This window comes from Chlamydotis macqueenii, chromosome 15 (genome assembly GCF_036417535.1).
Source record: "Chlamydotis macqueenii isolate bChlMac1 chromosome 15, bChlMac1.mat, whole genome shotgun sequence".
NCBI lineage: Eukaryota > Metazoa > Chordata > Aves > Otidiformes > Otididae > Chlamydotis > Chlamydotis macqueenii.
Genome location: NC_141570.1, coordinates 15615386 through 15629164, shown reverse-complemented (window position 1 = coordinate 15629164; position 13779 = coordinate 15615386). Strand labels below are relative to the sequence as shown.

General features: G+C 35.2%; 1 protein-coding gene across 22 annotated transcripts in view; it reads right to left on the bottom strand.

Annotated features, from left to right (window-relative positions):
• RBFOX1 (RNA binding fox-1 homolog 1) overlaps positions 1-13779 on the bottom strand; it is a 968785-nt gene that overhangs the window by 561778 nt on the left and 393228 nt on the right. Inside the window, exon 1 of one of the 22 annotated variants that reach the window (XM_086759521.1) lies at positions 3150-3204. The exons of the other annotated variants lie outside the window; for them this stretch is intronic. The gene's annotated coding sequence lies outside the window, so the exon portion shown is untranslated. Of the gene's footprint in view, positions 1-3149; positions 3205-13779 lie in introns of those variants that run through there. 22 annotated transcript variants of the gene reach the window in all.

The window sequence follows — 13779 nt, the reverse complement described above, 5'->3', positions numbered from 1 at the left end:
TAAACTAATTGGGAGGAGTTAAAAATTTGTACAGTAAAAATGTGTGTAGTAGGTGAAGAAGGAATAATAGGAGATAATAAATGAATGCCTTCTAAAATCAGTAATTTGCAAGTTTATTAGCTGAATAATAAACTTTAATTTGCAACAGGTTTATATTTAAAACCAAGAGTAACAGTTCATCACTTCTGCAAAAGCAGTTACAGGAGTTCCTTGTTGTGCACCTGATCTCTTTAGAAAGTCTATGAAGAAGTCCTTTTGGAACAAAAGTAGTCAACTACTTCGTTACCAATTGTAAGTGAACTCAGGCAGAATTTATCCTTGAGTGACAAGTGCCTTTCATGTCACGGACATGCGTGCATATCTTAACCTTTAATGGCCAAGCAAAACAAATCAGTTTTTCTGAAACAACTACTGTTATAATTCTTCAAAGCAGTAAAGATCCTGGCTTAATCAAATATATGTTTAAATATAAATATTTGAGTATACATCATATATATCCTAAATTTATGTCTTTTAAAGAAAAAAACGTACACAGAAACTAAGCTTTAAAAAAAATTATCGAAATGAATCATCTGTCAGGCTCAGAGGAAGAAGCGAAGAAAGAATGTTACTCTCTAGGAGACATCTGTGCTACTTTTTGTAAGTGCAAAATGACAAAGCACTGTCATTTTAGTATGTGTACTGCAAATTTCCCAACTGCATGACTTATTTGATATTAAGTACCACCACCGCTGTAAAGTAAAATCCTATCGATCTGAACAATACATCAGGCACATTTTCTAATGCTGTTACATCACAAAAAAAAAAAAAAAAAGTTAAAATCAAGCAAAATCTGTTCCTCCTGAAGAATTATTATTTTAGACAAATTACATAGTGATAAATACTTCATAGGATGTTTCATGGAAAAGATGGAAAGAATGAATTGTAGGCACACCCTGCCACTAAGGTAGAAAACCCAAGGGGTTCCATTTCAGTATAAAACCAACACAATTCCTTTTTTTTTTCTCTAGGTGTCACTGCGTAACAGAACAGTCAACTAAATTACATTATTACAAACATATTAACAGCCCCATTTTTTTTCTGTGGCAGAACAAAAGAAAAGTGTCTTTTTTGTCTGTTATGGTAGGTAGCAGCAACAAGGAAACAAAGGAAGGTTTCATGCAGAACATCAGGAGCAACACAGGACAAACAACTTCTAGAAGTTGAACAAAGTGCCATGTGAGACACTGCCACATATATTTAACACTAGAATGGCACTATTTGAGATGGTGACACTATGCTCACCTCTGTGTTTGCAGGCACGCAGTTCTGAAAGGTAGCCTTTAGATGTTTCTACTGAAACTTACTCAGCTTAGTGACCAACCGGTATGAAATTTATGGTTGTATTGAGTACTACAGCTTACCAGGTAGAAAAGTGAGACCAAGAGGTACAATTCCGTCAGTGCTAGTTTGGAGACAACTCATGACTCAGATAACTCGACAGCAAGATCTACTGCAAGCACACAGTACAAAATACATCAGATATGATAGAATCATAGAATGGTTAGGGTTGGAAGGGACCTTCAAAGGTCATCTAGTCCTCTAGTCCAACCCCCTGCAAGGAGCAGGGACATCCCCAACCAGATCAGGTTGCTCAGAGCCCTGTCCAACCTGGCCTTGAACGTTTCCACGGATGGGGCATCCACCAATACACCCAATGTTATTCCTGAGAAGGCTCCCATTCCCCAACCCAACTGTGCTCTGTTTGAACATTCATATCTTTCAGGGATTTAAAAATTTAAGATGCAAGGCCCTTGCGAAAACCATCTATCACATTCACCTAGATATCAGCTCTATACAGATGTTACTGAACAGAAGTAAAACAACAGCTCTAGAAAGTGGCAGTAATCATTGGAGGTAGCACGGCACCGCATGGTATTTTGGCATTAAGATGCAGTAGAAGCCTCCATACACTTCATTTTACATAGCTGCTATAATTCTATATTTAATTTTACTTCTTGATTGCAAATAGAAATAGTGACATCAATATCCTCAAGTAGCTATTAGTCATGCCAACATAACTACACCTGTACTAGCACACATTTTTCAGTTTGTTATCTCCCTGCCATCCCAAATCTGTTTCCTCTACTTCCCTATCATTACACAGAATAACAGAAACAAAAGAAAACAAACAAACCCCTCAAGAAACAAGCAAACTGTACGTGCTAAGAAACTTTAGAAGAGTTACATGAAAAAAACAAGATGTTCAAAATGCAAGTAAGAGTAATGCAATACAAAAGACAGAATTCATATGTACACACGCTACTCCCATGGCCTGTATCTGGGGAAAGACGAGACTCTGGCAGTTTAATATTGAAGGATCCTCTCAATTGCTTTTGTCTGTAATATCAAGAATAGTCAGTAGGTGGAAGCAAACAACCTTGTAAAATCGTTTTCACCTTCCCTATGGAAGATAACCATTGCACTGACCAGCTCAGTCAGGTATTCCACATGCAGCCTTGGCTTCCCAACGAGTGCTAACACAAATTGTCTCTTTCCTTCACAACACTGGTTTCCTATTCCACTAAAAGGCTATAGATTTAGAAATAAAGGTGAAGAGGGTGTTCAGGTTTAAAGTTTTAAAGACTGAAAGGGATTCCTTTTAATGACTAAAGGTTATATAAAAGTTACCTGATGTTAAACAAAAGAAGAAAATACGTATTTAAAATTTAAAAGTACACAGTCAAATTCCAGTTTATTGATTTTTTTTTTCCTGGATATTTTTATTAAGTGCTTAAATATGTCAAAGCCTTGAATTATTGAGGAAAATACTTAATCTTTTGCACTATCCATTAGCCATTATATTTCATTACTGCTGCTAACAAACAGCCTGCCAGCAGAAGAATTCATTTGAATTTCATATTAGTTCTATTTTATCCATCCCAGAGAACAAATTAACCACACAGTAATACTTACTGAAGAAGAAAATAAATGAAAAATGAAACCTTAGAATGTGACATTCAAGTCTTTACTAAGTTTGTCCCCAGGACTCATGCAGAAGCCTCATTAAATTAAGAAACCAATTCCATGATTTTAATGGCTTTAACAGTTGCAATGTCAAAGACGTGAGAAAAGAGCTTTATTTATATAAGAGCTTCATCTCTACTTACTAACACTTCTCGACCAACAGAGGCTTGTGTCTACAGCTACAAGCAGGAACCAGAAGACTGGGTCATCTGTGTATTTTTCTGTTGCCCCAGGGCAGGCTCAGGGCTGTTTGTCCAGAGTAGAAAAGGAAATCCATCTGATCAGGGATTTAAAATCAAGTTTCTCAAGACACTGGGGAGCTTACTTGACCTGTTTCTAGCTGAAAGTAGAGAGACTTGAAAAGGAAGGTTTACAAGACTCTTGGAAACCGAACTGACAAATTTTATAATAAAAAAAAAAAATTATAGCTTGTAAGAAAACTGCTGTATTTTTAATGCAGATTTGAAGGGACTCGTGTGTGCCCTCCCACGTAGCCACCCACCATCCGGCTGTGTAAGCGGATACCCAATCTCTTCTTTCTTCTGATTTTAGTGTTTTGCTTATGTTCATTTACAATTTAAGGCTATCGAGAGATAAAAACTTAAAAAAAAAAAAAGCTTGATTTTTTTCCATTAATAAAGACTCATTTGAGGGACTAGGTACTGCTTGCTGATAAAGCTTTATGGACTGGAGTAGATGAAACTTTCCCCCTTCTTTTCCTCTTCATTCCATCACCTTTATGAGTAACTTGTCCTTTTCTTAAATACACTCTAAATACTTACAAGACGCAAAGACATCTCCCCACAGCACAGAAAGCAAGCTCTTGTGTGCTCACAAGTCATCTCATTTCTCCAAACATATGTTTCAATAAGTCCAATGATGCAAAACTACTCGAGTGTAAATATTCTGTGTATGTCCTTAGATCACCACAACTGCAAATATCAACGTAAAAATACGCAGCATTTCCAGAAAAGATGTATATAATTTTAAGACAGGAATCGATCACGTAGAAGTATCTAGCTAATGGGAAATTTGATGTTGAAGCATAGGAAAGTATCAAGTTAAGACTTAATTTGGGGGGTTAGTAAATATTTAAATTTCAAAAATAGCACAATGCGAATTTCCATTCGATAAAGTTATCAGTTTGAACAGCATTATGTTTTGTAGACGTAACATCATTTTGACCTACAGGTCAAATCTGAAACTCCTTTTCTATAAGGCCCTCTATTTTCAAGGTTCAAAGCTGCCATGCTCAGTACAAAGAGCAACACAGTCACATCTGAATCCACCCTCAGTTTCAAATGCAATGTGGGAAAATACATGCAATCTCCGTTTTCTAGTTTGCACAATTTTCTAATGAATTTTTTGAAAATCTAATTACACCTCAGTTTTAACTAATTTGGAAGAAAAAAAGTGTCACTTAAGGATCAAAGTCAGGATAAGCACCGTCACAAGGATTTTCACAACTCTAAGTTTTAAACAGGTAAAAATGATTTTTTACACTGTAAACATTATTTAGTTAATAATATCCCCTTAGGTGTCAAGTAGATCAACAGCCACATAAGTATCAATATATTTTAAGCCTCTGAAATCTAGGTGGTCAATATACAGTCCTCACAAATCCAAAATAAGAGCTGTCGATAAAGCTGCCAGCGTGGTTTGAACACAGACTAAGCACTAGGTAAGCTGGTTAAGACGATAACTGGCAATGTAAACCCCAAGCGTAGATGCAACTTGTAAAGAGAAAGCAGTCTAATTTGACAGTTTGTGTTTTCAAATTAACATCAGCACAAGACGACAAACAGACTGCTGGAGAAATTTATCTTTTTTAGGCACATAAAATTACCTTGTACCTCAAATACCTCAACACCTTCAGAATTTATTTAGTACAACCAGCCACAGTTGATAGGGAAATAAAAGCCCCAAGAGTTATTATGTTCCCATATTTTCATAAACTAGTGGCTGAGTGAAAGAAAAACACCAAACATTACTTGCAAACCAGCCACTACATCAGCTGTCAAAAAGACCTCAAAGCGAGCTGAGGTTGCTCTTTACATGAGGAGGACTCGTTACATGAAGTCACGATGCTGAAGTGGCTGCTGGGAAGAAGCCCCCATTTTTCCAGTGCGGACTGTGAGGAGACAGGGTCCAAATCCGTAATAAAACTATTTCAGTTAAGTCCACTGTTCACAAAAAATAACTTACTTCAAGACTGAAGAGGACTTTTGTTGAAGTTTTGAACATAGTTCAGTCTTTCTAGAGCTACATATTGCTAAGAAGTAAATATAAATTTTAACTGAGAGAGCAAATTTTCAAGCTTACAGAGCGACAGGAAATAAATTTTTTACTGAAAGAAGGCATATGATGACTGCAGTACTAAGAAAGCAGGTGCCCATGCAAATTAAGGCTCAATGAAAAGGGGTTTTTCTTCTCTGATACTACACTAAACTTTTGATTCAGTCACAAAATGACGCATTTTACGCTTCAGAAAATGCCTATTTCCAAACAGTAAAAAGAAGGTACATTCATTAAAAACTGGTTATGTAGTCACTATGGGTTTTTTTTTGATTGAAAACCAAAACAGAACTTCATATTGGAATTCAAGGCTTCACTGCATAATCTATTGCCTTATATCTGAGTACTTTGGGGAAAAAAAAAAAATCTAGATTTAATACAAGCATTAAGTGCCTCCTCTTTTTAAAACAGTGTATTGGTTTTGGCTGGGATTGAGTTGATTTTCTGTGCAGTAGCTGGTATGATGCTGTGTTTTGGATCTGTGACCAAAACACTGTTAACACCACACGAATTTTTCATTTCTTGTCTAACACTGCTTACATAGAATCAAGACCTATTTAAAATTTATGACCCTAATATACTGAAACTTTTCTTTAAGGACTGAACACAAATTCTGAACCCTAGAGGAAAAAACCACAACTCTTCTATAGAACCTTAGTTTTAGCAGCTTCTGCTAATCAACCCTACTATAATCTAACCCAAGCTGGGTTTTGAGAAGATAGGCTGACAGGTGATATATGCTTCCTATTTTGCAGCCCATATAACCATTAACAATAAGTACAACAGAGCACAGGAATGATAAAGACCAGATTCTCAGTGAACTGTAAAATCCAATATGCTTTACCAAGGTGGGGGGGTGAGGCGTGGGAAATCTATTAAAGAATTTGTGCCTCGACTAATAGTGCTATAAATAGTATGTCAACTTGGCAAACGATGTGCCAATAGGATATTTCTTTTTTTCTTTATCAATGTAAGGATCTTACTATGGCTAGCTCTAATTATAATAATTACTATTTATTAAAATGAGGGAAAAACAATCATGTAAACAGGCTGAAACTTTCCTAACAAATTGTGCTCTCTAAATAAGAGAAAAACAATTCTCTGAATCAGAGAAAGTGTCTCCTTCATTGGTTTCCTGCCAACTGATATTATTTATACAAGGGTATCAAATCACAAACAAACTCTCGTAACAGCTGCACACTCACAAAACTTGCATTCCTCTTCGCTTTTAAAACGAATTTCAAGGCTGAAATCTTACCTATAACTTAAATGATAATCAAAGCTCCAAATCAAATTGTATCATCACTGTATTCAAAGAAGAAATCAGAGACTCCATGGCATTGCTGAGCTGTTTAAGTTTACCCAAGTGACCCCTGCCATGCACTGCTGTACTGCAATGTGCTGATCCAGAACACAAGGAATCAACATGAACGCATTTCACACACTTAGCAGATTCAGGTCCAGATTCTTTGTTACAGTAAGAGCAAATGCTTCCTCATCAAATGTTAAGAACATGATTTCTTTCATCTATTTTAACCCAGTATTATAAAACAGAGAGTGATATTTTAACACTAAATTCAGTAACATCAGCACTCAGTCCTCTACGTCCCATTTGCTACAGCTGTGCTTTCACCGAGTGAAAATGGGACTGCAAGAACACTGAAATATCCTCTGGAAGAAAATGACTATATATCTACGTCCTTCTAAAGCAGAAAGTAAAATACTGTTACGTCTTGCACAGCTGAACACAAAAGGATTATAGTGGTATCTTCCACTATAACGGGGCTGATGTTCTCTAAAACAGGTATACTTAAACACAAAGATAATTAACAGCTTTTCAAAATTCACTTAAGACTGAAATGATCCAAAATCAGCTTTAAGTGGTTAGAATAAAATATATTTTTATCAAAACAGAAAATCATGTATTTAAAAGATAACTTAATTTCTTGGAAATTCTGACTTTTAGAAGAATTACATGTGCATTAGAATAAAATTAGGAAAAAAGACTTATTTTGGTCACTGCTTTTACATAGTCTTACTTTCATTTTTTTTTTTTTGTTTAAACATATGATAGTTTTGTATAAAAACCCTTTAAAACACAAGCTCTCCCTGGCATGATTTATTGTCTCATGAAAGAAGAGTTCTATATTCCAGAGTAAAAATAGCATCATTAGTAAAGCAAAACAGAAAGTTGTTAGCATGACCCATGTTAACTGAAAGGATCCTGATAAAGACAATTACTTCCCTCTGGAATTCTCAGAATGCTGTGGAATTGCAGTCATAACTGTTATATGTTTTGAAAGATACTTAGTAAAAACGATCGACAATGAAGAATTTTTACATAAAATAATTAAGATTTTATACCAGTTTTGTTTCTTTGGTTCTGTAGCTTTAGATTTCCACTAAATATAGTGCTTCTTTCTGTTGCGTGTGAATTTTTAAGTGTTTAAACTGATTAGATATGCAATTTCACCGTTGTTTTTAATATATTAAAAGAACATCTACAACTGTGGCTGATTTTGCAATACAAATAATGAAAATCATCATCACCATTTACCCTATAATTGCTTTTACTAAGCCTAATGATTAATAATGATGCAGCCAGAGAAATACATTCTATAAAATTATGTGATGATAATCAAATTATGATATTTAGCAAATTATACCAGATATTTTCTGACTACTAACATTTTGTTTACTACATCAGGCCAGAAAACTCCTTTTCTTAATATGGTATAAACAAGGAAGCAAAGCCAACATCAAGTTGATGTTCAAGAGATCAAAACAAGCTTCAGAGAAGCAGATCCAGTTTTATACCGAATACCAGCTGAACACTGAGATTCTGTATCAGAGCTACTCCAGAAAACACTGTTTGCACCAGCCAACTCAAATGCTAGCTTTTAAAACTTCATTAACAAATAAAGGTTCAAAAGACCTAATCAGCCCATATCAAAATTATCCAAGACTCTAGAGGACTGCAATCAAACAACAGATGAAGCACACGTGATCTCCGTCTTTTGTCCTCAGACCTCCTGCGATGCTAAAAAAAATGTAACAACAACAACAAAAAAGCACTTGCAAAATTAGCTACCCAAATGTGCATGTCTTTTGAAGGCTACAGTCAACTACACTTAACACAAATCCCATCTGGCATCCTCAAAAGCAAAAATAACAGTATTCTCAGTTGTCACTCATGGCAACTACTTTATCAGCAACTCTCTGCTACTTTTAAAGAATTTCAAAGTGCAAAGGGAAATCCATAAAAAAAGAGAAGTACAGAGGGAGTTTTTGATCAGCAGATTGACTTTTTCATATATGAGGTCAGTGAAGATCATGAGACATTTTTCAGAGTTTAAATTTGACTTGAAAATTATCATGGATAATTCATGCACAATTCCATAACTATATAAAAACTTGCTCCAATACACTGAATATCTAAACGCAACATTTAAATAACAGCACAGGGTAGAAGGAGGTAGTAATGACAGTAAGCAGCTACCTGTATTTCAATAAATGCAAAAATTTTTATATTCTGAATGTGGAGAACACAGGGTATGTGACCGTGAGCCAAAAGTACAGACTGAGATAGTCACCAGGACAGAATGAGGAGGACAAAAAGTCGAGGTTTCTGTAGCCCAGCATCTAGAAACACCTCTCCCTGTCTAATTTCTTATTGCTCCAAGTTCATGAAGTACGATCCATACAACTGAATCTGCAGACAAATCCCTCCAAATTCAAGTCATACACAAGAGAGCTGACAGCTGAAAAAAAAGGCCCCAAAAATGCATTTGCACTCTGCATACACCCAAATAATAATTTTAAAAGCATCAATGTAAAAGCTCGGAGAGACACTCAGCTATTGTGCTAATCCCTGAAGCTGCTGCAAGCTTTTTTGTTGAGGTTTTCCGTACCCACCTCCCCAGCAGTTATTTCATGTATCACTACCGTTTTACCCAGGCTCTCTACTACGTTGTTCTCTACAACACAGTATTTCTTGTTCTAAACAACCTTGTTCTAACATTTCTTGTTCTAACAACCTTACTTTATGACCAAAAAAAAAAACCTATTATATTTTTTTTTCTACAGGATGAAGTAAAAAAGTCTTCATTTCCGATACAAAAATCACAATGACTACAAGCCTTACATCATCTTTCTTTACTAGAGCAGTCACACAGTATCTTTGCTAATGATACCTCACTGTGGATGTTGAAAACCTTCTACAAAGAGAAGACGCTTAAGTATCTTGCTATTCCCCTTATTCTCATTTCTGATTTGGACACCTAAAAAGTGTTTGCAATCCCTGTTTGTAGACATTGCACTCTACAGTGATGAACAACGATTTACTTTGTATAAACATAACTTACTGTTTGAGTTCAGTTTTGGTACTAAGTAGGTTGTTTTATTTTACCTGCAAGTCAGTTGTAGGCTTATTAATGATCACAGAAAATATACTGAATAAAAAGCTGTGAATATTATTTAAAGTGTAAATGTTTCAAGGAAGAAGAAATTGGGAAAATGACAGTCTAAACCAGAAAAATGCAGTATTTTCTGTATCTACTTTAGAATATGCCATATGTTTACATCCTCCACTGAAATGTTAGCAATCATGAGACTGTGACGACGCCTAGCTTAACTACTGGTATATTTTTACAACTATACATACACTTGGAGAGATAAATTCTTCCTTTATTTGAAACTAGGAAGAATATTTCCAACTCTGCATCCAGCAATACCCAGATAGGTTCAAGCCTAGAGAGATCAAGCAGACTTGAATAAAGTTATTCAGAAAATGGTATTTTGGCTGATTGAGGAAATCAGTACCAGGTAATTAAGGGCACTACAAGCTACCGATAACACCACCACAAACATCATGAATTACAAGATAAGAACCTAACATTGAACTAGAAATTGAAGCATCACGCATTTTAAAAATATTAAGACTGTTAGATTTGCAAGAGCAATGAAAAAAAAAAGAGGAAGCACTAGCAAAACCGGGTTATTTACCTACTCTTCTAATAATAATAAACGCGAATCATCATGTCCCCAAACACAGAGTAAAAGGTTGTGGTCATTTTACCTCACTGATCTCTCCCTCTACAGCCATAAAAGAATAAAGTCCTAAAATCTGCCAATGCACCACTGTAATGAATGAAAACCACATCTATTCATGATGTACGGATTATGACAAAATTTTCAAGTAACTGTTCAAATATCACAGCTAAAAATAATTTGATGAGCTTGTTTACTTCCCTACACAGCAAAATTAATATATTGCCTTATCTAAACAGTGAAGTGAAGTGAAAGAAAAAGTGACATTTCATGAATTATTCTTTTCCTCAAATGATTAATAAAATCATTGCCTAAAAGTACAGTGCAGTTCAGCATTTTATTATATAACACAAACGGGTAAATATAAAAAAGTCATAAGCTCTAACACAACATATGTAAAAAAAAGAATCCGATTCACTACTTATTATATTATCTACAAACCCAGCTAATTTTTCGTACATTAAATTATCCCCAAAACTTAGCTATGTTTTACATAGGTATTAACCTATTTTTTTCCTTAGAATAAAATAGTAAAAAATATTGCTGGCAAGTAAGATTGAGTATTTCCCTAGGGAAGCAAGCAAAAAGCATACGTTGAAAACAAGTTTAAAACAAGAAAATAACTTAATAGACATTTAGTTTGCTGATACAATTATAAATATTATGAACCCCTGTTAGTAAGATAAGACAGTTAACATTTTTCACTGTTTCAAATTATTGGAAGACTGATAGTCTAATTTTTTCTACTTCATGTCTCATTAAGGACAATGTTCTCAATCTTTTAGTAGCTTAATAAAATATTTACATATCTTCTCATTAGCAAAAAGATGAGTATGAAAAGGTACTCATCAGAATAGTAATTAAAGATATCCCATTCCAATTACTTATTTTTCCTTGCAGAAAACTATAACCTTCTGGACAAGCAAAACTATTTGCAAAAGCAAGGCAAAGAGGTCAAAGCCTATTCCGATGCTATCACTGCCTACCAAAAGTTAAGTTTTTTCCTTCGGCACACCAAGATCCAAAAAAGTTTATCTGCTCAGAGTAAAAACAGATTCAGGTAAATAAAAAAAATATATTCTTATTCCAGAATAAAAATATAAAATATACACTTAATCAAGAAAGGTGATCTGTCATCACATATTTTACCCTAAATTTAGAGTGTATGTATATTCTAAAAGCTGTGGAATTTTCCTTTAGAAACTATCCTGTTCTTTAAAATGAAATGTACAAACAACATTCATTAGACAAAGACAGAAGCTGCTACAGTTTTCTTTTTGTTTTGGCATGAAACTGTTCAGAACATAGGTCACATTTCTTAATCATTACAAAACTGTATCAGTTTTATTTTCCTGTAGAAAAAGTATCGATCATTTCACAGCAGAGAGAAACATTTTCTCGTTATTTTTTTTGCACTGTGATTTACTCAAACAATTTCATTTTAACACATATATTTTAAGAACTACTCTGGAGATAAAGTATCAGATGTTTGGTGTGAGACTTGATTAGCACCTTTCCCATGGCTTTTTGGTGGAACATACCAGTTTCACTATCAAAACACCTCACTGGCAGTTACCAGTTTTCACTAGACTCTTGCCAAGATTGCCTTCTCGGAGCCAGAAGGGTATTTCTGATCAAAGCTGAAAGGACAACTCAGCCCTAAGAGGAGGAGAGACACTGGCATCAGAACAATTAACAGCAAATTCACTAGAAAACTTCTCTGGGATTCTAAAGAAAGAGACTCAAATTCTTACAGTACCTGATTCATCCACTGGACAACTTCAGCATTCTGTATCAAAAACCATACTCTTAGGCTAGCTTTCTCTGGCAGCATTGTATTTTTGCGTTAAAATGTATTCAGAAAAAAAAAATATTTTAAAAGGTTTGCTTTAACCAATATGACAAAAATATGTAGATTTTAAGTGGGTGAGAATATTGTCACATTTAATTCAGGAGGTTTAATATAACTATTAAAGAAAATATATTCTAAAGCAAAAAGGAAATTAATTTAATTGTAGTAACACTTCCCTTTAATACAAACGACTAGTCACAAACGCAGTCCAAGTCAGAGGAACACGAATGCAGTTGGACAACCTATAGCTAAACACTGGATTTTGCTCATTTGCAGAGCACTCCTCTTTACATTTATAATCCAAGACATTAATTATTCAAAAATTGCCAAAAGTGCTGGAAAGCAATACATGTTGATAACGGAGCCAAAATGATGAACAAAGCCAAGTTCCATAAATAGCTAGAGCCCGTATCTAGACTTGACACACGATGATACAACACCCTGCAGGACAACAGCTGAAGAAGGAAACAGAAATGTAAATAAACCAAAAGAACCTCTTTCACACTACAGACGTCCTGAAACAATTAACAGGTCTCTATCTGGTTAGTTAAGGAATGATCACTTTAAAGCAACTCTAATCCCCGTACTTTCGCCAGCAGCCAAACAATCGCTGAAATGACAGAACGTGATTCATACATCGCCAACTCCATCAGCTCATTCTCATTTTAGTCCACCGTGTCAGAGGAACAATCCTTTCACTAATCCCATCAAGGGGATTTTTAAAAAAAATTCCATCTCTCACCGGCTCAGATAGGGGAATCAAATACTGAATAATACATTCAATGAGTTACTTAATTAGCTGGGTGAAGGTGAAACTGAAACAGCTGAGTCAAATAATGAGATGTCAAGCATAGCAGCTTAGACCAAGGAGGGATTTGAAAGCATTCTTCCTGACAGAGAGAAAAACACAGTATTTTTTCAAACACTGAATATTAAGGGATTTAATCTTTCCCTCTCAGTCCCTCCAAAAATACCAGTTGGTGGGAAAATGGCAAAAGTGAACTGAGAGTAGAAATCCTTCACTGCACAGCAACCATCATTAAATGAGTCCCAGTCAACTATCAAGTTACCAGTGCTCTAAAACAAAGCAAAGCAAAGCAACCTCAAAATATTTTCTAAAAAAGCTAAGTAGAGATTGCAAAACTATTGTAATTTAGGCCAATGATTAACCAAGCAGGTTTATCACCATGTAAAGAGAGATTTTTTTTTTTTCTCCAGTATATCAAATGGCTAACCAAAATTTTCATGGATCTCTTAATTAAGTCTATTTAATTCCCCAGGTTGCTATTCGCAGTCACAGCATATCTGTTCTTCTGCCCTTACCATTAGTCGCAGACTCTTGTAATCAGACACTGCTTACCACATTCAGAACTAGTTAATGAATCCTCTCGTTATTTCTATGTTTGGATAAACGGCTTGATTTATACCTGCGCTGCAGTTTGTCAATGACGATTTCGCCAGTACAAAGGAGCATAATGTTACATTTTGGCCCACAGGAATTTTTCCAGGGACTCTGCCAGAGACCCTGGGAAACGGCAGATATTCAAAATCACTCTTTCCAATGGAGCTGAACTTAT